Here is a 27851-nt window from a genome sequence, read left to right on the forward strand (position 1 = left end):
TATGCTGTTTTAAAAAAATAGAATATAGAAGGATATAGGCTCATTTATTCCTCCAAAGTGCAAAAGTGTCTGGAAGATTACATACACTGCTATTAATAAATAATGTTTCTGTCATTCTGTAAATATGTGGTGCTAAACCCCTATAGAGTCTCTTTATTCTACACACAACCGGACTAAAGCAAAGCTAACTTATGTCAGATCCGCTGGTATGGCCAGATGCTCACTGTTCATTAATCATTAGCCATCCGTTTAAATCGCAGTGTTCTCTCCCTGTGTTGATTATTATCCCTGGACAAATCCGGCAGTCAAGTATAAACATTTTCCCTACGAATAGGATTTTAAATAGACCAAGTGTGCTCCACGGAGAGGGCAAAAACCTGTGTAAACAAAGGTCCTCCATCAGAAACGCATAGACAAACTCATAGGAACATTAAGGTGTTCTTTTCTCACACGCTGGCACTTTATTCTTCCCTATTTTTCCTTTATTGTAAATAGTTTGGTAGGAGTGTTGTACATGAGAGAACACACAGAAGGTGTAGCCCTATGTGACCTGGTCTTCTCTTTCTCCTCTCTTCTTCTCTCCTCTCCTCTCCTCTTCCTGTTGGCTGGGGCTCCTTTAGGGGGCCTAGTGGGCCTCTCTTTTTGTGACCCTGTTTCTGTCCGTATTTCTTCCTGGCCTCCTTGTTGATTTTCCTTCTCCTCCTCACCCCCCTCTCTCTCGCCTAGTTTACTCCTATCCCCTCCTATTCCCCATGGTGGGGCAGCAGCGCTTAATGTTCGGAAACATAGAGCGCTCACTTATATAACCTTGGCTGTGCAGCTGATGTCCTGGTCTGTATCTGCTGTATAATGATGTCAGAGCTGTCTGGAGAGGCAGAGGGCATGCTGGGTAGGCCAATATGTCAAGAGCTATTCCTGAACTGAGTCTGGTGAGTGAGGCGATCCTGGGATTTGCCTCCCATTTCCTCCCTTTTTTGTCTCCCATGATGAATTTTGAAGTTAAATGGAGATGCAGTTTGTATTTGTCAGTGGTTATGAAGCATGTGCGAATTATTCGTCCCAGTGTAAGGAATGTCCTCGACATGGCAGTAATTGTCCTGGGGGAGCTGCTGCATTATTTGCCCGTATGCCCAGCTGAAAACCTCAAGAGATAACTACCCGGGTTTAGATTTTTCTGGCATTTCAACAGACTTATTGTACATCACATCTTTTTCCTCCATATATACACATCCTAGGGTAACATGCCTGTTATTGTCTTGCCTTTACGTTTTGCTTGATCCTCAGTTAACTGTTGCTCATTTAAAAAAATCTGGGCCCCAAGGCGCTTTTCATGCAGTATGGGTTTTCGAATATGACCAATTAGATGAAAGCACACACATATGAGGTATGAGTTATAGATAGTTTCATAGGATCTATTCAGCCAGGGCGAGTGCAGCCAACCACAAGAAGTCATCTGATCATCATGGGTTTCTGCACTGCAACTGATTTTGTGGCTTGTGTTGTTCACCAACATCTGACTTTAGCTGCACAAAGCTGTCTATCAAAGTATGCTTGTACAGAAATGTTTGATTTAGTTTACTTTTATGTGAGAAAATAAATTGGCCAATCAAGAGATTGATAACATTAGACATTGATAACATCAGACAAACATGAGGCGTCTTTGTTTGTATATACCTATACATCATTATGTATACCAATTAAAAGAGTCCAAGCACTATTAAGATAATGACAACCTGTTGATTTGGTTACCCTAGTCACCGCCTCAAGGCCATCTACTTCTCACAATTGTCCTCTTGTTTCTACCAAATCCAGTTCTGATGGGAAATATAAGGTATGTGCACCTTGTTGCTTTCAGCTGCTTTCAGTGCTTAATTTTCTAAAAAAAATGTTAACCTTTATTTATTCAGGGAAGGTTCACTGAGAGGAAGCCTCTCTTTTGCACCCTGATCACATTCACAAAGTTCCACATTCATACCTGGAAGCTGCCCAGTACAACCCCAGTCTGATCTGTTGCCACTGGAGCAACTCCACTGGAGCTGTTGGGGTTAAGGGCCTTGCTCAAGGGCACCTCAGTGGTGGTAATGAGCACTGCTCTTTCACTTTTCCCCACCGCGATTTTATCCTGTCGGTCTGAACCGACGACCTCCCGGTCACAAGCTCGCTTCTCTAACCTTTAGGCCACCACTGACAACTAACAGACAACTTGACCTGAGACACATTTCTTCCAGGACTGAAATGTCAACTAGAGCAAGACTGATATGTATCAGCCCATTAGCCTTTTGCAGATATATGGGTATCAGTGTCTATGTTGGCTATTTTGTAACAAGAAATGGAAGTACAGAAATCCCAAACTAGGTTTGAGATCATTTAGAAACTGGTCAGTGGTCACCATTAGATGATTTTCACCAGCGAGCACTGACAAGTGTTGTTTACACCACAGAATGCAAAGCTTTCTATGTATCTTGGTTACAATTGTTAATTCTTAAAAACTAATCCAAGGGATTAGAATCAGGAAATTACTATCAGCCGATATATAGTGTATCGTTATCAGATTATTTATCTCCCAAATGCCTATTAGTGTCAGTCGGGCTATAGCACTTTACCCTGGTGATTAAATAGCAAAGAAGTGTGGTGTGAGCCATTATTATATGGAAACGATAACAGATCAAACGTCATAATGCCCACAGAATAATATACCCCTTTTTTGGCTCTCTTTCTGGTAAAAATAAGTTTTAATATTACGGCTGTATCTAATGACTATTTTCGTAATTGATCAATTCATGTTTGGTCTATAAAATGTCAGGGAATTGTTCCCAGAGCTCAAGGTGACCTCTTCATATAGGTTAACTTGTGCAGCCAACCGTAAGATTCTTGTTGTATAACACAAAAGCAGCAAAAGTTGACATTTTACAAGCTAGAACCAGCGAATGTATGGCATTTTTGCAATTAAATAAAAAAAATGTTTGTTGAATATCATCTGTCAGTTAATCATCTCCTCGTTTCAGCTCTAATAATAGGAAGTAATTTGTATCCTCTGTCTGTCTGCCATTAAGGAAATTCCATGCTGTTTCCTGCTGTAATATCTAGCACACAGAGTAATGAGTGTGTCCTCACTGGCAATTCAAATCTCATTATCTGAGAAGAACGAGCCTAACCTTTCAGTGTGATGTCTTAGCGGGTTTGTGTTGCATTCGGAGGCCCGTGAAGCTCCACTGCTGATAAGCATGCTGTCATGGTGAACACGACAAGAGATTATCCGTGCACTCTGCACCGGTATTCAACAGACCACTGGGGGTCCTGCTGTCTTCGAGATACTGTACCACCCCATCCTCCTAACACACTGTTTGTCAGCCAGTGTGCTCTAAGTTTGTGGCTGTTTCTCAGGGTTGGGTTTTTTTTTTTGGCCCCACCCTTTTGATTTTGTCTTAGTAGGTTAGGTTTTGCTTAATCCTTTAGTCCGTTTTTTTCCCCCAGTTGTTTCTGTTGAACAGTGGTTTTCATGCAGATGGTTACCAGAGGCTCCCCCTTGACTTTTTTTCTTTTTCTCTGTGCCATTGAACTGTTGAAACTCTCTGCTGCTCTCTGTCTCTCTACGTGGCCCTGTCAGCCAGCCTGTGCTTCCAGATTACCAGGGAAAATAATAATTTATAAAATAGCTTTTTATTGGCCAGAGAAATTAGTAAGGCTGTTTTACACAGCTACACTTTTTTTTTATAAACACCAGTCAGCTTGGCCCTGCTTGGGTACAACTGGGGCCACACACAACTGGCTTTTCATCAACGGTAATACTTGGCACCGAGGCCCGTGAGGTTTATTTTTGCCAGGGTGAAGTGGAGCACTTTACAAGTCGGAGTCCATCCTGCTGGCACTGAACCGCTCTCACTCCCTCGTTGTGAGAGCTGCCTCAATTCATGCAGTGGAATAGAAATTAAGTGATTACGCATTTACAGACATATTAAACAACCAGTTCCCAAGACAATAAAGTGGCTGCTTTTTTTTCTCCTGCGTCATAAACACTGAGGCGTTGTGGCGTACAGAAGGATTCCCTTCATGTGGATTTGAGATTAAACTGGCAATAACAATTTCAGTATCTGTGCCCCCTGGGCAGAAGATAATCGGTTTATAATCAGAGTTCCCAAGATGAATCAATGTGTGTGATTATGAGTTTGTATGTGGGCATTAGAGACGAGATAATGAATGAAATAAAAAAATTAAAGATTTGCTTTGAATTGATAACTTTCTTGTTTTGGTAGATGCACCCTTACATTATTTGTTGTATTCTATATATATATATACATACATATCTATTCTAGGGCTGTAACTAATGATTATTTTTTACTGTTGATTAATTTCTTTTAGATAATTTTATTGGGGCTTTTCCCTTTTATTATAGTGACAGTGGATAGACACGAAAGGGGGAGAGAGATGGAGAATGACACGCAGCAAAGGGCCGTAGGTCGGATTTGAACCCGGTCCACCGGAGGACTCAGCCAACATGGGGCAAACGCTCTTACTGGGTGAGCTAGAGGCTGCCCCAATCTGTGGAATTCTCAATTAATGAATTAATTGTTTAAAAAAAAATCCATTATCCATCCAATTCAAATTGGTTGTTTTGTCCAGTCAAACAGTCCAAAACACCTAAATCGCCATTTATAATGGAATAAAACAGAGATAAGCTGGAACCAGAGAATGTATGGGCTTTTTTTGCTTGAGATATATATGTATATATATATATATATATATGTAGTACACAAATCGTTTTACCCCAATCAACCACCTCCCAAAGGAAAAGGAGAGCACCATTGATGGCTTTAATGATTAAGTCAATAGTGTTAAAATGCATGGGATAAGAGACAAAAGAACAAATCTGTTACACTTGGAAATTGTCCATCCTTCGACATACTATCTGCTGAGGCAATGAATAACTCTGAGCAAAGAAATGCTTAAAAAATCCCACAATTAAGAAATTGGCCTTGAAAAAGTCCCGCTGGCTACTCAGCTCTTCAAATGTGCTGTATATAGGTCAGCATTTAATAAGTGTAACCATTTCATTCAGTGACCTTTTTTAATATCCAATAGAGTGAGTTTAATAGTCCAGCAAATCCTCCACTGCTCAAAACACCTGCACTAGGAGCTGGATAAATAGTTGGCTAAGCAGGAGAAAGGCTGGAGTTTCATTGCTCCCTGTTTGTAATCTGTCATTCTTGAGGAAATGTGGATGGACTTGTTCCATCGCCTGATGATTTGGCAAGCTTCTACAAAACCCACCACACATGCACCCTACACCAACAATACCTTTTCTAGAAAATAGCTGAGTAATTACAAGACAAAAATAAAGACCTTTGGTTATACAGTTGTGCTTCAGAGTAGAAACATGTAGGTTTTTAATAGGGTCATGGCTTTTCACTCCAGTGTGGAATTACAAGTGTCAGGAGTGAATGAGGCTGAAGTTGTTTTATAGCAGAAACTTCCAGTACTCCTCCATCAACACCACCGGTCATGTTCCCAATGGGTTCATTTGAATTGATTTACAACGGGACATTCATTTAATAAATAATATATAGCTAACTGTCTCAACTGGGGGGCGCTTTCAGCCCCGACAAAACATTCATTCAGTAGTGCGTTGAACACCCTGTTGTCTTTTTATACCGCAAGTTTACACACACGTCGCTGCTGATGGTTAACAACTCGGACACACCCACCAAGAGAGAGAAAACATAGCTCAAAGGCTGTTGCTCACCGTTTCAAGGAAACATGTCATACAACCCGGAAACCATAGCAACCGTAACCGTTTTGAGATTGAACATGCCCCTGAATATCGGTTAGTGTTTGCTAACAATTTCAACAATTGTTCTTTTTTTTTCCAAGATCATTTTTTTGGGCATCTTAGGCCTTTATTAGACAGGATGGCTTGACCCGCGGCCGCTGCAGTAAGAACTGAGCCTTCGTACATGGGGCGCACGCTCAACCAGGTGAGCTATCCAGGCGCCCCATTAATACTGTTCTTTAATACATTCTGTTGGATCAAATAAGTTGTACTACTATACAATCTCTTCATGTATCCAATGACGACTGCAGAAGTACCTCTTGGCATTACAGTATACGCAACAACAGTACAGGTACGTCTTAAGATATATCTGATAATATCTGGTAATGTGTTTCATTATTAGGCATTAAAGCTTAGGGATTGTGCTTTTAAGCCCTGCTAAGGTTTTAATATATTGAGTTATGGCAGGGCGCTTCTTTCTAGCAGTTTTACAGCTCTCCTATTAATTTACAGCAAGCTGCTTCCCCACTTGGAGAATGCCCTAGATTTAGTTCACGTCTGGTTTTAACTGTGGTTGAGTCCCAACCCTGTCTGACTGGGGCAACAAGTGTGTGTGTGTGTGTGTGTGTGTGTGTGTGTGTGTGTGTGTGAGATATTCCCCTGGCTGAAGAATTAGACTTTGGTTTGTTATGACTGTCTGTGAGGTTAAAGATCACTTCAGAGTTTAGTTGGGCTTCTTCGAAGTGTGACTGACATTGACCCATTCTCCACTGGGCCTCTCTGTTACTGCCCACCAACCAGTTTTCTGTTTGAGGAAAATTCCTTTCTGACATCATACCTAAACCCCTCTGAAGCTGGAATCTATTTTCCTTCCTCCGGTTATTTAGAGTGCAACGCTTTTGAGAGAAAGTAAAGTCTGCACACTTGTTGAGCCAGGTCAGTACATTTTGTTCAGAGTATGTGTGAAAATCAGAGTTAAGCATTCACGGTGTGATCGAATAATGATGATGGGGGAAATTGTCTGCCATTATAATAGCATTATATCAAGTGGGTACGCTGCAGTTTGTGGAAGGGAATGCTGGTAACAGGAAACACAATGAGTCACTTTTTCAACAGTTTGTTGATGCTGCGATGCCAAAGCAGTGATAAAACTCTCTTTATTCATCACCTTCCCTCAAGTATCTCAAGTCCCTGGCCCTGCCCACTGACGCACTTGTCATTTTGTTATTTTGTCCATGTCCTTAATGGAAATAATTTGTCAGATCCATCAGCAACACCTTCAACAGCAGCACCACTTTAGAGGCATAGCTCACTTTAAAAATGATGCTAAGAAGGGGCAAAATGACCTTTAGTTAAGATGATTATTTCAAACTTAAAGCTGCTTAAAGAGAAGATAAAATGGGAAACCTGTTGGTGGGTTAAATATTTATAATGTATTATAAATGGCTAATTGTTTTCTATAGTACTTTTGAGAAAAATGCATGTACTTGCATGTCCCAGGCGTAACGTTAGTTTAAATCATTTGATTTCCTCCTTTGGAGTGATATTTTAATGTACTGAGGGTATGATTCATGTAAAAGGATTGTTAAAAGGGAAATGTGTTCAGCTCTAGCAAATAATCAAACAAAAGATAGTGTAACCGCTCTACTGCTGGCACTCTGACCTAATAATAATAATAATAATAATAATAATAATAATAATAAAAAGAAATCAAACTTATATCCACATCAAGAAGGCTGCTGCACAAGGACATTCTGTTGCTTATGAACACTCTGAAAGAAGTAAGCCTTTAAAAATGTGAAGTAAGAATGTGGAGCATGTAAACAATCATTAACTTATCACTGTAAGAAGGCCCCTATCATTCTCGCAACTTAGATATCAATGTCCAATTTGAATGCATCATTAAACCAGGGATTTGCTCTGCAGTTTACCTGAGGCAGGAAGTGTGTTTCATCTCTACCTGTTTGTGTTGCTGGCCAAGTCGACGGAGAGCTACACACTGGGAGGTCCAGGATGCCAATCTAATGCCAAACGCCCTGAGGCTGTGTGTGTATATGTGTGTGTTCGTTCGTGCGGGAGACTTACTGATCTAATAGGTGTAAGCATTTCTCATCTGAGTTGTCTCAACTGCAGCCAATCAACAAACTCTGCCATACAGGAGACCCTAACGTAGTCAAAGATGATTCAGTTTCTTGCTGGTATTGAAAATAACGCCTCTTCTTTAACATACTTGCATGTGTTGGCATGTGGCACAAGCTGTGTTGTGTGTGTAATGCTCCTATGTGCATGTGTGTGGGTATATGCAAGGATGTTTGTGTGAACACTGTTTTTCTGCAGCATCTCCATGTGTTTGGTGTGTAGAGGACAAGCTCATGTTTCCATCAACATAGCTGGCCCGGACAGTTGGAAACTCAATAGGCAAAGTGTAAGGCAGTCACTCTGGGATCAGTGTACACTACCTCCCTTGAGTCGCTTTGGCATAGCAACAATGGACACAAAAAAATCAGGGAAGTTGCATGCAAGCTCTGCACACTTTGAACTAATACAACTCATATGCATGCGTTTACAAACAGGCATTCACACCAGCAGAGGCACATCTACGCACATTCATGTTCCCGAACATATGCAGGTGGCTGTTCTCAGTTAAGATGTTATCACTCAAGCTTGTACGGAGCACTACCCTGTGATAAACACATGTTGCGTCCCATACTTTGTATTTGTGTACATCCCACACAGTATTGCACAAAGGCAATTAATACTTAAGGAACACAAAGGAGTTAATTTTTTCACCCAGCCAGTTCCCTGTTTGTACAGCACTGTCTAAACTGTCTCGAGTGAGTGTTTAATGCTGTGGGTGGGTGGGGAAAGTGAAAGAGCAGCGCTTGTCCCTCCCTCATCACCACCACTGAGGTGCCCTTGAGCATGGCCCTTAACACCAACCGCTCCAGTGGAGCTGCTCAGTGGCCAGCAGATCAGACTGGGGTTGTACTGGGCAGCTTCCAGTTATGGGGTTAGGGTTAGTGGAACTAACCCAATGAATGTGGAACTGTGTGAATGTGACAGGTCGTCGTTGCAAATGAGAAGTTGTTCTCAATTGACTTACCTGGATAAATAAAGGTTAAGAAAAAGAAATGCTGTACCCAACAACTGTTTGACTTTGTTTAATGCAGGACGACACAGAGGGCAGCGAATAGCTGCCAACAATCCTGTATAACTGAAGCAACTTCCTGTATCACAACAATTATTTGTCAAGTTTGTAATTAATTAACTTTTAACTTTTTTGACCACCAGCCAAATGGATAGTGAATGTTTAAATGTTACCAGCCACAGCTGGTTAATGAAGGATATCTACCAGCCATTTGCTTTATTTACCAGCATTTGGCTGGTAGGTGGTGCTAATTTTGAGTCCTGATATAAGCACAATATTCTTCAACTATTTTGACTTTGACTTGTGGAATTTGTGTATTTTGATGACACAAAAATATGATTTCATGCTATTGACAATTATGACTAAATGAAAAGCACTGCTGCAGATGATTGTAGTCATAGCAGAGTACTTTTGTTGAACTCAGAATAGAACATACAACACATAGTCCCACCATGGGCAATTGTTTATTGTTATCTGATCACATTTATAAATCCTAATCTTTCCAAAAACAGAAAAATTTAAAAAATGTGGCAAGGAATCACAAGTTACAAGGCTGTGCTTTTCAGCAAATGCTATGAACAGTAAACAGTCAAAATAATTAAACTGGCCTACGGAGCATGCGTAAAGATTTGGCTAGATGCCGGCCCAGGGTGTCAAGCTGGGCGGCCCACGAGAAGAGGCTCCAAATGCTGCTTGTGTTCTCTGACCCTTGTCCATGTTGGACGGGCTCCAGCTGGTCCTCAGAGTGCTCTCTCTCTCTCTACTTTCACATCTGTAGTCTTCTTCTGTGCCAAGACAGGCAGCACTGACCCTGCTGACCAATCTGTTTGTGTGTGTGTGTGTGTGTGTGTGTGTGTGTGTGTGAGAGAGAGAGAGAGAGAGAGAGAGGTATAAACAAATAGCATTAGAGAAACTAGCATAAAGGGAGAGATGGTAAAGTATGGATCATGTGTTTGACTGCGAGTTTAGTGTAATCTGTTTGTGTGGGAATCATGAGGAAGAACATCGTTTACAGTCCATTGCTTCACCTTGTTTTGTGTGTTTGTGTGTGTGTGAAGCACGAGTGTATTGGTGACCCTTATCTGACACAGGGGGGATTAGCTGACCGAAGGCGATCCTTTGCCTCGTTTACCCTCTGCCTGTGGGAGTCCTTCTCCTTGTTTTCTCACAGATTGTCACTCGAGCATGTCTGCTCTGCTACTGTAAAGCCAGACTTTACCTTAACCTGCATGGCCTACTCCATTTAATACAAATATATTCCTACTTATAATTTCCTTAGGCATACATTAAGATTTTAGAATAATTTCCTTTCTTTAATTTGTACAGTATGTCAGTATGAAATTAAAGGGTCAGTTCACCCATATTACAAAGAAAACATGTTTTATCTTTATGTTTATGTTCTTACCTCTAGTGCTTTCTTGCAATGTTTTGGTTCATCCTTTTTTTGTCTTTAAATTTATAATCCTTAAAGTGGGTATATTATGCATTACCATATTTCCTGTCATATGTTCAAAGTTATAATGTCGGATTTTCATGTTAAACGTAACGTCAAATAATGAGGTAAACGTGTTTTAAAACAATCCCCATGAGCTAATCTGTTCTGAACGCTCCAGTTTTTTCTAATCTTGGCTAACTTTTACGCAACTCTAAGACGGCCTTCTATGATTAGTCATCTGCTCCAGGTAGGCAGGACTAGAGTGTTTTTTTTTTGTTTTTTTTTAAGTTACTGTGGTGTTATTGTCACATGTAGCTACATGCTAACGGCAGTAAAAATGTAATCTTGGCTGCTAGTGTTTTCTATTATTAAGTAAATTCTCCCCAATTCTGGGTCACATTACTCCTGAAACATTACCGGCAATGTACTATTTGGTTTAAAAGCCCTTATCTATTTTTGACTGTAGAAAGTGCTGCTATATTATAGTGTCCACTGCTAACTATAGTAGCTACATGCTAACGGCAGTAAAAGATGTAATCGTGACTGCCAATGTGTTAAATTCTCCCCAGTTTTGGGTCGCATTACTGCTGAAACATGTCAGATTGGGTAGTGTTTGGTTCAGAAGCCTTTATCTGCGATTTTTGACCGTAGAAAGTGCTGCTTTGTTCCATTACAATCTAACGTTAGCCTAGTGCTGAATATAAAGTAGCTGCATGCTAATGCAACGTAGCTGTAATCTTGGCGGCCAGTGCTGGTAATTTCTCTCCAAATATGGGTCACTTTACTGCTGGGACATGTCTGGTTGTGTATTTTTGGGTTTAGAAGCCTTAATTGGTAATTCTTCATGATACAAAGTCCTGCTATTTACCCCGTTGCAGTAGCTTCAGCAGAAGCTGCGGAGCGCAAATTCCAGGAAACACGCTGGCCAATCAGAGCAGAGTGGGCTTTTTCGGGAGGGGGGCTTATAGAGTATTCACCTTCATACAGAGGGTGAATACAGGTGCAGCAGCCATGGGCAGTATGAAAAAATAATGTGTGTGTTTTTTGTTTTTTTTAACATTAAAGCATGTAAACATGTTATAGTACAAATGCAAGTATTATCGTGAAAATGCTATATAATAGTTGCCCTTTAAGATTTGTTTGTAATCTAACCCTGGTTTTGATACATTGATTAATTGCCCCCCAAATGATAGTATTCATTGTGAATGGCGGAGTCTGCCATTCCTGCACAAGATTAATTTTGCCTTCACACGCACAAGGGATGCAGAGGAAACGATGCAGCATGTAATTCAGCATTACTCTATTTGATCTCATTGAATCAAACCTCACTGAGTTGTATAAAGTTACTGCTGATGCAAACGGAACATGGTAAGCATGTGGATCTGCAAATCAACCAGGAATGAAATCTTAAGGATTATGAATTTATATTTAATAAATACTTTTTTAGGTTTTTGAGACTTCTGAGTGGAGTGTAGTTTGTGATGCTCAAAGTGTGGAAAATTATAGGGAGAAATGAAAAACATTTCAAAAGCAACATCTCTTCCTTGAAAAAGCGTCCCCGTTGAACTGTAGAATTTTCTTTTATAATTTAGGTGGAACGTCCATTTAAAATTCACTTGCAGAGACCTAAAAGTTAGCCTTTCACAGTGAAGATGGAGTTAAAACATGCAGATACTCAGTTATGCTGTAACACCACATGTGCTCAAATATAGTAATTCAGAGATTACTGTATAATGTGAAAATGCTAATATGCACCAATTCTACCAGGGGAAATTTGTCCTCAATGTTGCATGTAACTAGTTTAACATTACGGCCTTATGTGACTCAATGTGATTCCTCAGAAATGCAGTAAATATACATTTTAGTTTTTGCATCTAACAGCTGTGAACTGATTTTTTTTATTAGCACTAGTGTATTTCCAGCGAGTCAGTAATTGATTATTGAACCGTCTCTGTTGGAGCAGAGGCCTCTCATTATGCATACTGTTCACACACACACACACACACACACACACACACACACACACACACAAACACATTTCCATAAAAGCCCACACAGAGAATATAAAACCATTGTCAAAATGAAACATAACATAGTCTTCTTGTTCCAGTTATTGTAGTTCCAAATGGTAGGATGGTTATGTGGGTATTTGTGTATTGTGTTTGAGTGTGTAGGTTTGGGTCCTGTTTCACTGCCTTTCATAGGAATGCACAGCTCGCTGCAGCTCAAAGAATCTCAGTCAGAGAGCTTCTTACTCTGTAGATTAGAGGAAGAAAGGAAATTAGAGGGAAAGGAGGAGAGGGAGAGAGTGAGAGCAGAAAATGGGTCAGACATCTGAAAGCCAGGCAGTCCTTTTTCTGCGATGGGTGTCAAGGCATTATCCAATTGCACCTCTTTTTCTTGCATTCTCTCATGCATTTGTTTATTCCCTCTTCTCACTTTCCCTGGCCAAGAAAAAGTGCAAAGAGAGGAGAGAGTTATTATGCTTGGCATGTCTGCAGAGGACGGGCTTTAATTTGGACACAAGCCAGCTGATCAATCTCCACATTGGCTCAGTTACAGTACAGCAGTGTGTGTGTGTGTGTGTGTGTGTGTGTGTGTGCGTGTGTGTTTGTGCAAGTTAGAGTGTGTGCATCCGACTCCACATGTAACAGCTAAGCTTTTAAACTGTACAAACCAGGAGATTGCTCTAAAAGTAAAGCACACTGGATTAATCCTGTGTGGAAATGACTTGTTCTATACACAGAGCCTTGGAGGAACAATGAATTGAATTAAACCTGGAATGAGCATTAATGGAAAACATAGGTAACAATGTCACAATAAAGGAAATAAAGTTTATTCTGTATGAGGCAGTCTGCATAGGATCATCAACTGAATGCCTGAAATGGAACTGCAGAGTCCTGTAGGTCACACATATATAAGTGATGTCAGTGTGTCACGGTAGATACAGTGGGGAGAACAAGTATTTGATACACTGCCGATTTTGCAGGTTTTCCCACTTACAAAGCATGTAGAAGTCTGTAATTTTTATCATAGGTACTCTTCAACTGTGAGTGACAGAATCTAAAACAAAAATCCAGAAAATCACATTGTATGATTTTTAAGTAATTAATTTGCATTTTATTGCATGACATAAGTATTTGATACATCAGAAAAGCAGAACTTAATATTTGGTACAGATACCTTTGTTTGCAGTTACAGAGATCATACGTTTCCTGTAGTTCTTGACCAGGTTTGCACACACTGCAGCAGGGATTTTGGCCCACTCCTCTATACAGACCTTCTCCAGATCCTTCAGGTTTCGGGGCTGTCGCTGGGCAATACGGAATTTCAGCTCCCTCCAAAGATTTTCTATTGGGTTCAGGTCTGGAGAATGGCTAGGCCACTCCAGGACCTTGAGATGCTTCTTACGGAGCCACTCGTTAGTTGCCCTGGCTGTGTGTTTTGGGTCGTTGTCATGCTGGAAGACCCAGCCACGACCCATCTTCAATGCTCTTACTGAGGGAAGGAGGTTGTTGGCGAAGATCTTGCGATACATGGCCCCATCCATCCTCCCCTCAATACAGTGCAGTCGTCCTGTCACCTTTGCAGAAAAGCATCCCTAAAGAATGATGTTTCCACCTCCATGCTTCATAGTTCATCCCAGCCTTGTGCAGGTCTACAATTTTATCCCTGATGTCCTTACACAGCTCTCTGGTCTTGGCCATTGTGGAGAGGTTGGAGTCTGTTTGAGTGAGTGTGTGGACAGGTGTCTTTTATACAGCTAACAAGTTCAAACAGGTGCAGTTAATACAGGTAATGAGTGGAGAACAGGAGGGCTTCTTAAAGAAAAACTAACAGGTCTGTGAGAGCCGGAATTCTTACTGGTTGGAAGGTGATCAAATACTTATGTCATGCAATAAAATGCAAATTAATTATTTAAAAATCATACAATGTGATTTTCTGGATTTTTGTTTTAGATTCCGTCTCTCACAGTTGAAGTGTACCTATGGTAAAATTACAGACTTCTACATGCTTTGTAAGTAGGAAAACCTGCAAAATTGGCAATGTACCAAATACTTGTTCTCCCCACTGTCGTAAGCTGGTTTGGAAAGGACACACATGTACAGATTTACACTTAAGTAACTCAAGGCGATTTGCATAATATGCAAATACGTGCATGTGATTCAGTGGGTGGTTTTGCAAAGTGTCTGCCAGCATGATAGCAGGCAGCTCTCAGAAACTGACTGCAACCAAGGTCCTCTCAGAATTCAACACACCCCAAATCCCCCCAATACTGTAAATTCCTTCTTTTGCTGTAATGACACTACAGCCATTAAGGTTCTCGATGAATCGTTTCTATAAAATGTCAGAAAGTAGTGAGAAATGCTTTTTATAATTTCCCACAGCCCAAGGTGACGTCGTCAAATGTTTTGTTTTGTCCGACCAATAGTCCGAAACCCAAGTAAAAAAAAACAAGCAGTTTACAAAAGTACAAAACAGAAAATCCTCACATTGAAGTGGCTGAAAGCAGCATTTATTGGGCAATTTTGCTTTGAAAAATTACAAATAATAAAAAATTGACGCTGATTTATTTTATGTCGATTGACTAGTTGAATGGACTAACTGTTGCAGCTCAAAAGCAGAAAAACGCGTTGAAAGTACAACCAAACTAAAGGTGGAGCAGCTCACAACAGAACCACCATGAAAAGTGTCAATATATAGTCCTGTATCCTTTTAAAATGGAAAACCTGGATGTTTATAATAAAAAGCTTTTGACAAACAGCGCTGTCCCAAATGTCAGATTTGTCTAAAAAGATTAACAATGGCTGCAGTTAAGTTTTGGGTTATGCTGTCGTTTTTTACTGTGAAGATTAAGCATCACAGTCTGCCTACAAAATGTTGGTTTGTGGGAATGGCATAACGATTTGTTAGACATACTATGTCAAACTCACAGGCAAAGAGAGGGACAATACTTCATTAAGTATAAACAGCTTTGCCTGAAAACAAAGGTAAAGTTTATAAGACAGGTATTTACAAAAAAATATGCTGTCTCTCACTATTAAGAGGATGATTTCAGAGCAGATGAGCAGGCTTATATAAATACCGTATTGGCCTGAATATGAGACAGCCTTTCTTTTTTAGGCTTATTGAAAATAAGAGAGAAATATTGATACAAGTTGAAGAATGCACGTCCACTTTTAATGAAATGCAGTTTAAAAAAAACAATCTGTAGTCTCGTCTTTTGAACTCAGTTTAAGCATTTCAAAGAGAATCAGCATCGGCTGTGCATTCAGCTGTTTGTCCTCATTCTTGAACTCTCTTCTGTAAAAATGAAACATCTGGTTTGTCTAACAGACCATGAATCTCACCTTTTGTGGAGCTTGTTCAAGAATGTTTTGAGCGCAGCTAGTAATAAGCATTCCTTCATTCTGTTTCATAGCCACAAACGCACTGTTCCGGGATTGGAAAGATTTTCTCGACTGTTTTGCGATTGTCCTTTAGGGCTCGCCATCTTGTAACATGACATTCTGTGACGTTAATTGTTGGCTGCTTGACAGTTGATTCTGTCCCCTCTCAATTTCTGCAGTAACGGTCAGTATGTGCTTTCCACTCGTTTCCACTCATTGCTTTCTTTCTGAGAGTGATATGAAAAGATGAATAATAATCTCTTTTTACTGTGTGTGTTAAACATGGGGCTGGAGACCGGATATTGTTAGCCTAGCTTAGCATGAACACTATAGGTAGGGAAAACAGTTAGCTTGGCTCTGTCCAAAGATAAAAAGTAAGCCTGAACAACAGTAGACACTGGAACACAGCCGTTACAGTGTAAAAAGAGATCAAATAAATAGTGTTGTAAATAGGCTCAAGGAGCAGCTAGGGCTGGGCATTGCCAATGATTTCTTAAATCGATTCTGATTCACAAGGTCCCAATTTGATTACATTCTCTATTCAATATCAATTAGGTTAGGGACATTTCAGTTACAATACAGTTTTTTTTCCTGGATATAAAAGAGATTCTCAGAGAACTTCTGCTGTAAAATGTAGGTTGTTTCAAAGTACTTTTTAATTAACAGGACTAACATGACAGCCATTGATAAACTACACATAAACACCCGTTTCCTGGGTGAAAGTCTTGTTTTGTCCCCTTAACATTCCCCTTAACAGAAGTGCCTGGAAGTACGGGGGCCACTACGGAAACCTAAACTTGCGTGTGTTAAATTTGGAACCGATGATCGGATTTGAAACGATTCCAATAAAGAAACGATTCCATTGGAATCCTAATTTTTTAAACGATTCCAAGTTGGAACCGGTTCCCAATCCTTTATCAGGATATATCAGGATATATCTGATCAGACAAAAAGTAAAGAAGATCACGTATCTAGCCAAACATCCGATGACAGCACACAAACGCATTTCGGTCTGAACCCACCAAAGTATTGAAGTTGTGATACCTTGATGCTACATAGGTTTTTCAGGTGTTGCTGTACAATTTCACTTCTGAACAGGACTAAATCATTACCACACGTTTCCTACTTGCAATACTAACCTGTATCTCTCTCTCTTGGGTTAACATAAAACGCAGGATATACTGTAAGTGAGCTTAAGTGCTGTCTGGTTGAGCCCTGACTGCAAGCAGCTGGCCCTCTTATCTGTCCCACCTGTGCCGATGCATATTTATCCCTCCCTGATTGGCTGAGAGCTGGCTTAGCATATGGATTGGCAGGAGAATCGGATGCATGCACCTGAGTACTTCACCTTTTTATTTTATTTTATTTTTTATTTTTTTAGCACATCAGAAAAGAATAATAATTTGTACATAGTAACCAATTCATCGTAATAAAACATATGACAGGAAAGACAGGAAACCCCCAAATGGCTTAGATAATGTCTTCCTTTAACATTAAGTATGGATTCAGTTTAATGTTTAACAAAAAGGAGAATTACCAAAAAGAATATCAAATAACATAAAAGGATATACACATCAATAAGTTTATTCACTTCTACTTCATTACTTCACCTTTTGATCTGAGTTATAGAAGCAGTCTCTCTGTAAAAATGCTCAATTATAAAAGCATATATCCAGTGCATTTTGTTAAACATTACAGGCTAGAGCTGGGCAATATATCAATGTTATATTGATATCGTGATATGAGACTAGATATCGTCTTAGATTTTCGATATCGTAATATCGTAATATGGCATACGTGTTTTAAAGGCTGCATTATAGTAAAGTGATGTCATTTTCTAAACTCACCAGACTGTTGTAACTGTTCTATTATTTGTCTTTACCCACTTAGTCATTATATCCACATTACTGATGGTTATTTATCAAAAATCTCATTGTGTAAATATTTTGTGAAAGCACCAATAGTCAACACTACAATATCGTTGCGGTATCGATATCGAGGTATTTGGTCAAAAATATCGTGATATTTGATTTTCTCCATATCACCCAGCTCTATTACAGGCCCTCAAAAGGCTTTACTGCCTTCGAAAATGTAATGTAGGATATACTTTGGAAATGATCCCGGTTAAGTGGTTACCACAGCTGAGACGAGGTATGTTGAGTTTTTGCAGTGTTTTTCAACTATTTGCCCTAAATGAGGCTACAGCTAAGGGTAGCTTCTATCTACTGACTTTGATTTGTGAGACAGCGGCAGTTGTGAGACACACAACGATACTGAAAGGCCACCAATTCTGTTTCTTTGATAACGCTTGCAACAAGCAGTCACGTTAGTGTTCATTCAAAAAGAATAATTTCATTATCTTCTTAATGCAAGAGATAGGAGTTGCCCTTTGTGTGCCGCATGCCAAGTCAGGTGGAAAGATGAGAATGTCGTGATGCTACATGGCTAAATGTCATCAAATAATGATACAATCTGGAAAAATGTATCTAACGTGCCAAAGACGTCATGATATTGTGTGTGTGTATCGGAGGACGCGTGTGTCTTTGTGTTTCAATCAGAGCTGAAGTAGACCGTCAGTAAATAGACTTGTTGAAGTTAATGAAATACACTTTGAAAATGTTTCAGGCTTGGTTTTACTTGCCACAAGCATTTATTATTGCTGTTGACATTTTAATAACTACATGGTGTGTGTATCTCTCCATCATGATCAGACACAAAAACTACAGATGTATTAATAATGTTATAATATGCTGTGATTTACTTTTATAATAAAATAGTGACAAAAAAGCAACCTGTTATTTCCGTCGTTTCTTTTCAAATACCGAATCAAAAATGCCACGGGAAAATATGTCTTCTCCCTCAATCATATTTGTAAAAATGGGCGAATGAATGAATATTTTACAAAAATGCTGCAGACTAGGTATTGTTTACCTTTGTTCCTGGGTCAGTATCATTGTCTTAATTTGGTATTTTTGGTAGCACAGTGCACATGGCTTCAGTAACCAGAAGAAGTTAGGGGCCAGTTGGAAGTAGCATTAGCTGTCAACACTGCTTGTCTTCACTTCTCCTCTGAGTAACTTCACTGTCAGCTAACACATTCTTATATGCGTAGCGAGGTTTGATGTGCCACCGACTCACTTTATTATACAATTGTGCTTTTTGAAGACTTTAGGCAACATCTTTAACAGTAGTCTGATATTTATTTTTGTGGGAATGTTGCGGGTGACTCCAAGCAGGTTTTTGATTGTGAGCCAGCAGTAGTGTAGCGAATCACACACACCAACACACAGATTTATTCAGAAAGATTACATTTTTTTCAACTGTATTAATATATTTCCGTATTTCATGCAGAATTTGGGTCAGATCTGTAGCTGTGTATCGGTGTAGGTGAATCTCTATTTTCACGCCAGACACGTGCCATTCTGACAGCTGGGCAGTAGGGTTGCACGATATTGACAAAATGTGATATTGCGATATTGATTATGAATATTGCGAAATAAATATTAATTTCGATATTTTTAAACATATGTAAAATTACAAAAGTTACATGAAAACGCATCAAAATAGATTCATAACAAATTAAACAAGTTTTCTTACAACACAAGGTTTATTTCAACTGACAGTCATATTGGACTGGTCACATGGACATAAAAAAGGACCATGTCTACAGAACAGGACATGTTTTACTGGTTGGACAGTATAAATAAATAAAGAGAACAGGACATGTTTTACTGGTTGGACAGTATAAAATAAATAAAGAGAACAGGACACATCTTTCAATTTCTTCACTTCCACTGTCACTCTGTCTAAATATGCACACACGTGGTACGCTCCATAGGGTTTGTCACGTGGTGGACCTGTGCACTGACGTGCACTAACATGTGCAAGTGGCACGGTAACTGGCCAATGAAACATGATCATTGTAGTGTTTGAAGCGGGCTCTAAATCAAACACAACTAAGCCACACAGCCAACGGACGGGACGCAGCGCTCCACAAAATATTGCATACTTATTGCGACACTTTTGATATATTGCGATATCGATATTGAGTCAATATCTCCCCCCCCCACCCCCCAATATCGTTTATGTCTCCTTTACAACACCATGGACGACGAGAGATTCATCTTGGAGGTGAAAAAACCTAATACGACATTACAGATCCTTTTTATCAGGACAACACCAGAAAAGAGAAGGCGTGGAGTTTAATTACAGGAGTGCTTAGAGTGGAAGGTAGACACTAGCTTAATAAACATGCGATTGTTCTGTAAAGTACTTGTAGAGAAAATAAAATCTGCGAGTCTGGCAGGCATGACGCTCCGTTTCTGAGACGCTCCCGGTGTGGTATGGAGGAGGGAACAAAGCCAGAACGCAGCACAGACGCGCCCAGTGGAAAATCGGAGTCACTCTTGTGTCGGTTAACTTTCACACTCCTAACTTGATGATTCATTAAAAAATCAAAAACAATGAAGAGAATGAAAGACATTTTAGTTGCAGCCCTAATCTCTATGTATTTATGTTTATTTCTGATTGATGTTTGATGATACATATGTTTTCGTGTTAAACGTGTATACAGTGTGTTGGTGTGTTTATCTGACTGTGCAAATGTTTTTGTGTTCGAAAACAGATGTGAAGCATTATTCAATTTACCCCTGCAAGTCCCTTTATTTCCAATCCAATGCAAAGAGGCCGATTTGGTCCCGTTCAGTATAAAATGATTGAATGTGATGCACAATGAAATATAATTTACTTCTTTAGTCATGCAACACGGCCATAGTTATTATAATAATTTTCAAGTTAAACACTTTATAATTATGGAGGACGGAACATGCCTTAAGTCTCAATAAATAAATAAATAAATGCATAAATAATAAATACAGGAATAAATAAATACATTTAGAAATAAATAAATGAATGAATAGATATATGCAGTAATAAATGAATGAATAAATAAATACATGTCAAAATAAATGTATAAATAAATAAAAGAATAATAAAATAAATAAATAAATGAATGCATTAAATGTATTTCTCTCAATCATCATTTCATTGTTTAACAGTAAAATAACTAATAACTTAAGTTTAATTAACTATCAATTTACCATTTGTAGAGCTGTAACAATTCCAACTTTTGCTGTACAAACAATTAATAAAATAATTGCAATTAACAATATGTCGCTTTCAGCCAAATCAAATTTTTTGATCTTTATTTATTCCTTTTATTAAACAAATGAAAGTTTTAAATGAATTCCAGGATACATCTTTTGGTTATATCACTATTATGTGACCGAGATAATGTAGTAACACAAGTACACAGCCTATGAAGGAATAGTCTTATAAACTGTATCCCCCCCTCGTCATTTTTGTTGCTATGAACGTGTTTAGGCTGTGCCAACAAGTAGCACAGCTTTAGCTCAACAGTCCGACCAATAATCAGTTATATTCAAAGAAACCGCGATTGTGTTAAAAAAAAAAAATAATGAAATAATTGTTACAGGCCTAACCATTTATTAGTGATGGTTATTATAAAGTGTTACCGTTGGGGTTTCTGCACAGGTAGGCCTGCACGATATTGAAAAAAACTTACATTGCGATATTTTTTTCCCCTGCGATATATATTGCGATATGAAAAAAAAGACACATTTTTACAAGAGGACATAAATAGCCCTATTTAGAAATACTAAATCATTCTCAACTACTTTGTAGGAGTGCATCTACAAAGAAAATAAAAATGAAAAAGGAAATTTTCTTATGTGAACCAGTCTTTGTTGAACTTTAATGCTTTACAAAAACCAAAGCAAGTAAGGCTGTGACTACTCTTCTGACGTGATTTTGGAGAGGGAAATTAGGAAGAAATACACTGGTTGACTGACATGACACCATTGTATTCATATAATATCAATCCAGGCTAAAGTGAATGATATTAATAACGCATGCATGTTGCTTCCTCTAAATGTCAGGCTGTGGTCGACTAGCGGGGCCTGCTTTGGTTGTTTGATAAATTGATCAACATTGATCATGATTGGTGGTTTGCTGTGCATGAAGAGCCTGCATGTCACGCACTAGCAACAAACTGTGTATCCAAGAACACTTACATCAGTGTAAATGACGTTATATCAGACACAGACTGCTGTTGTAGATTAGTGTTATGTTTCCAGCGTCGCGGCTCCGAACCATAACGTTAGTTGGGACAGACGCCTTGTTTCTTCAGGCTAACTATGTTAGCTTTAGCCTGGCTGGTAGCAGCTTTCTGCGGTGAAAAATGGCCGGGATATGTCGTGAGTACGCTGCATTAATCAGGTGATTTAGTTTGTCTTTGCAGCGAACATAAAACACTGACTACTGTAGCTTCACTACCCATGGAAAAGCATGTGCATCACTGTGTCAGCGGCAGCTGCCGCTTCCGGTTGTCTACACATGGGAGAGCCTCACTTCCCATAACAACCAGACAAATCGGACTAAAGTTACGTGCACCTTTCTTAAAGGGGAAGGGTCGGCCGGTAACAATCATGGAAAAGGAGAACGGTGAAAGTTTACTTTTTTATCAAGCAGCAAAGAAGTTGTAGCGTCAACATCGCAACGTCCTGCGATGTGACTATCGCGCACGCGCACATCGCGATGTAGACGATGAAACAAAATATCGTGCAGCCCTATGCACAGGTATGTCAAGCATGCATGCTGACAGTCATAACAGTTCTGAATAATCACAAGTGCATTTCCCATCTACATCTTGATGATGATGTGTCGAGGCCTGATTGCTAATTATTCTTATTATTATTATTGTGACATGTTGATTTGCAGTATGCATGCTAATGAATCCTGTCTGGTTATTATTGCCTGAAGCCTGTATTTAATTGAAGTAGTACCACAGGTAGTAGTACTACTTTTGAACAGTTAGCTAGGTTAACTCCCTTTGATTCCTCTGGCCAGCCTAAGCCTTAAGTTATGGCTAAAGGAAACTACTAACCCTTTTAGTGGTAAGCTGGTCACATGATGAAATCTAACACCGGTTTGCATAGACAAGACAGCCTTGCACCTACTTCTGGGATTTTCCTCTCATGAACTCAGAGACCCTCCCAAGTGATCCCCGGCAGGACATGCATGCATCAGTGGCCATGTGGGTTTCCTTGTACAGAGCTGTGTCTATCTGTAGGATTTGGCTAACTCTTTCTGTAAGCCAGATTGTCTGGCGCAGGGGAAGTTTTTCTCACGTTGGCAGTGACTTGAAGGAATCACAGATCGTCTGTTTTTATTACAGAGTTCCCTGAGAGCTACGTTGGGACGAAAGCTGGGATGAAATGTAAAGAAACAACACTGAAGTGAAGAAAACTGACCACCAAGGTAAGACATGTTTTCATAACTTTGTGCACACCCCAGTTGCAGGTTGACATGTTTGCTGCTAAAGTCTCGCAAAATTCCTGTTTCTGCACATACTTAATTACCTTTGAACCTACATCAATGTAAGTGTATAGTTACGTTGATACCTCAAAAGTGTCAAAGAAATGGATGGGGTGTTGGGGGTGGTTTTAAATGGCCATGCTGGAACACAGTGTCATATTTCCACAGGTGCAGATCTCAGATCCTGTATGTGTAGTACATCTGAGCTCTACAGCACACATGTTCAGCTCACTCATGTTTATCAGCTTCCTGTGCTATTTGCCTGTCGATACTTCTCAAAAAAAACTTGACAATGTTAAAAAATACAATATGGATTAGTGCAATATCCACAAACTAAAAGTCTGCAGCTTTCTATTCTGAGAGCTGTTATTCTTCTTTCCAGATGAGATGTATGAGCACAGGTTTCTCTCTCTGCCACGTGAATAGCATGGGGGTCTCATATATAATGGACAGCAGACTTCTGTGTTAGCGGCCTTCATTTACAAAACAAATCACGTGGAAAAAAAACTTTGCATATCGTCATACTCTGGATTCTTAGGAATAATCACAGACTCCTCCGTTACCTTTGTGCTGCCGGGATCAATATGTCAACATCTCTGCACTTCATGTGGAGTACTGAGAATTAGCCCGGTTTATTTTGGGCCTGTTTGTTTCTTTACGTGTGCTGGCGGCAGGCCAGTATAGCATCGCACAGTTCACAGACCCCGAGCTGCAGCAGTCAGCGCCCTTTCTGAAGAGCGTTATCTTGCACTGTGTTGAATGTGCAGTTTTCTGTTTGCCGCTGCCGCTATCTAGAGGCGAACATGCTGGGCCTCAGTGACAGCTCACGCCTTCACTTCACAGCAGTTCTCATGTTGACTTATGATCCTTTTCATGTTGCATTTTCATGATTTATATGTGTACTCAAGGCTTAGCGCGCTGCACTGCACAGCAGTTTGTTGAATCGGAATCCAGTATAGAATCAGTTCAAAAAACTAAAACTCAAAGATTAAACTGAGATCTGTAACCATTATATGAAATATTCATTGAATATGTATCTGATGCACTGAGATAACATCTGTAGACACATTCAAGCAACAGGTGTAGCCAACCGACCTTTGCATACCTTATTTTTATGAGCTACTTGCTCCAAATAATGGAGGTCCCAAAAGTCCCTTGTTGGTTAAGGCTTGAACATGTTTCTCCGGGCTGCACATACAGTATGCAAATGTGCAGGTGTGTTGTTGTGTTAGACATTGGCAAGGCTGTTTCTGTGTTACAGTAATTCAAGTTTTTTTTGTCCTGTTTTGACCCTGCCTACCTACAGAAAGTCAGATCAACAACAACAACAACGTGTTTGAGGCTCAGGTCTGCACACCTTGTTAGTGAGCTATGTGTGCACATTTGTTGCACTGAGACCTACGGCTACCCATAAAACATTTATTTGTGTTTTCTCTGTTTACACGTATCTTTCCAGGGTTAAATTTGCAGCCTCACAGCAGTCACATTAATTAGCTACTAGAATCTACCAAAATGTGTAAGTTTAACCAGAAAGTGACGCTCAGGGCTGGCTAAAAAATAGATTGCACATTGGTCTTTGCTGATAAAACAACCAGATCCAAAACAGAACCTCACTCCAGTGATAGTACTTTTCTGTTGTGTTAGTAATTAGCCTACCTTTTGTAAGGGACTAGTAAATCAATCAAAACAAGGTGGCTCCTGTCAGAGGGATGAGAGGTGAGCATCAGCGCACACATCCCGCCCACTTGCTTCTCAGGTGGCACAGAGAACAAGCTGAGCCACTCCCCATCCATCTGTCATGGCCATCACGGGAATCACTTTCCCGTTCTGGCTCACACACTCACAAACGCAGACAAGTACACACACCCCCACCTGGGCACACATTCACGGACGCAAGTTCAAACATGCACACACGCACAATCAAATGGACAAATATGTACAAACATCCACATGCACACAGACAAATACAAACACACACACACACACACACACACACACACACAGTAAAAAGACTTTTGGATTCATACACAGATAATCTCTAAGCTCTGCTGACATTTATCTCCAACCAGGGACGTCTGGGGATCCGTAAAGCAGTACGGGCAAACTGTGAGTGGGCTCGGAGCCAGCGGTTGAATTACTTTTATTCTCTGAACAGTTTGACTCACCTCCTGGTTGGGTAATCCCAGTGCACGCTTTTGGACAGCTCCCTTACTAAACCTCAATTTCAATTTGAGTGAATTTAATTTTCTCAGATGGCCATTCAAGCTCTGCCCGGCACTAACCGGAAGAAGTAAGCTTTATGACCGTTAATGCTGCGCAATAGAGAGAGACAATGACATTTAAAATGAAACCATTACAGTCAGACGGATGTGTGCGCGAGCTGTCGCTTTATTAATGCTCTCTCCTTCTCTGTTAGTGACATTTGAATAAGCATCTTTCTTTGGTAATCAATAAACTAACTTAATAATCTGCCTTGAGGCTCTTGGATGTCTAGACAGCATATGTTTTTTTGTTTTTTTTTACTCTGCAAAGAAGCCAGGGATTATATTAGAAATTACCAAGCATGCTGCTAAAGGACATTTCCAGGAACTGAGGAAACAATACTGAATAATGATTCTGGCTAATACCATGTTTAATTAGTTTGTGTTCGTGCGGCTTAATTTGTGATTGAGTTACTACCGTGACCGGAGGCTTTACCTGTGTTGTAGCCAGGAGGCTTGGCTGGGCCGCAGTGCAGCGGTGTAGGCATGACGCTGGAACGTCTTGAGCTTTTTGTCGTGAAGTGCTTTCTGCCATCTGGTTATACCTTGTTTATATTGTGCAAATAAACAAGGTGCAGCGGTAATGTTAGGTTGCAGCATCGTAGAGGCGGAGTGGGTGGTATTTTATGAAAATGTGCGGTTTCTTGAACAGCTCTCTCATTCACTAAAAGGAAGTGGTTTTTGCCTCCTCTCAGCTCAGCTAAAAATGTTCCTCTTTTGCAGCTCTCTGTTTCTACACTGCAATTTCATTCGTTCTTATGCGTTAGTCTGTATTAAAGGCAGGCTCTCTGTTTGGGGTCACCAGGAGGACTAAATCAGAAAAGTGCAAACCACAGTTGTCAGAGAGGAGGTGGTGTTTGGGTTAATAGTTGCTTCCCTTTCAGAGCTTGGGTTTTTATTTTTAATTGGAGTTGATTGGTGCAGCAGCGTGCAAGGGTAAAGCTAAAGTCTTTATGATGTTTTCGAAGGCTGGATGCGTTTGACCACCGGGACCTGTTCAGATTGTCTTTTCTGTGCAAGCTCGATACCTTGTTTGTACTGCGAGTAATCCTAACATGTTGAATAATTCTCTGTGGATCGACTAATTGATAAATATCCTCTTACCATTTGCTAGTAGAGTACAAGGTACAAGAAAATCCGCTCACATAAACGTTGCTCCAGAGCCAAACTGTGGTCAAAAATAGAACTGGACCAATGCTTGAGTTTTGATGCTGATGCTGTATCAATATTTGAGAGCTAAAACGATCAGATGAATCAGCTGATGTTAATTATTTAACATATAAAACCAATTTCAAGGGATCCTCATGTTATTATGACCATGAAGCAGGATATTTTATAGCTGAAAAATAAACCTGTCAGTGCGCTCAGATGGACAAACTACTTTGAGTAAAATCAACACTATTTCTAAACTATCTCAAACATATGATTTGCATGTCTGTACTGAAAATTCTTGTTACTTATTTGGCAGCATGATGCACCAACACCATATGCTACACTCGGTTGATAACATCAGCCATATCGATGTGTCTGTCTGGCCCAGAAACTCCACACAGGAACCTTTTAAGTCCGTTTAAAAGATTGATGTGTTCCAGCCATTAGAAATTCATGCCCGGGTCTCAGTAAACACAACAGAAAATCAGAAGTCATGTTCCCTTTCAACCCTGCCATTCTTTTTAAATCTGAAGCAGCTCAAAGGACAAGCTACAGAGCTGTGCTGCTCGTCTACAGAACTCGCTTTCTTCTTTTTAAGTATCTCTCCCACGCTGTGAGATTCTTGTGGATTTCAGGCTGTTTCAGGCTTCAGACAGAAGTTAAGACACCAGAGGCAAGATTGACAAATCGATTACAGTGTGCGGTGTGATGGCAGCAGAAATGTTTTCAAGAAGAATTGTCAGGAAAGAAAAGAAATTTGCTGTGTTAGTGTCTGGACCCTGTGTGATCACAGCTTAGCGATATGCAACATGAATGTAACTTCTTGTCTATGTTTCACATCAGCCTCTCTGAATTGCTGGCAGCTGCAGCAGCTCCTGTCAGACATCTCACTGGATGTCATGGTGTGAAACAGATATGATTGTATCGAGTGCTATCCAGTTTCAGACTAACAATGAATGACTTCTTTTAGCAAACCAGACTGGACACATTGTTCTTAGTTTACAAGTTTCACTGGGAGCCCCTGTTTCCTGACACTGCAGTGACAGCTAGGGACATTTTTGTTGTTCTGTAGACAAAATACTCTTATTTTCCTAGCTGTACAGCTTGAACCAAGATGGCAGGGTGTTTACATACTGTAGATCCTTATCATAGGTAATTATTGTAAATTAAAGTCACAGAGATGTTAAACCGCTACCTGCCGTTACATGTTTCTGAGGTCTAAGGGGATTGTGCAGTGTACCTATTTGTAGCCTAGAAAAGTTGTTTAGCCCGGTGGCAAGTGTCTTTTTTCGATGAGGGCCCG

At 39.9% G+C, this 27851-nt stretch overlaps 1 long non-coding RNA gene across 1 annotated transcript in view; it reads left to right on the forward strand.

Annotated features, from left to right (window-relative positions):
- LOC144535856 (uncharacterized) overlaps nucleotides 1-27851 on the forward strand; it is a 104907-nt gene that overhangs the window by 2188 nt on the left and 74868 nt on the right. The window contains exon 2 of the long non-coding RNA XR_013503702.1: nucleotides 22996-23078. This is a non-coding gene — a long non-coding RNA (uncharacterized LOC144535856). The remainder of the gene's footprint in view (nucleotides 1-22995; nucleotides 23079-27851) is intronic.

This window comes from Sander vitreus, chromosome 21 (genome assembly GCF_031162955.1).
Source record: "Sander vitreus isolate 19-12246 chromosome 21, sanVit1, whole genome shotgun sequence".
NCBI lineage: Eukaryota > Metazoa > Chordata > Actinopteri > Perciformes > Percidae > Sander > Sander vitreus.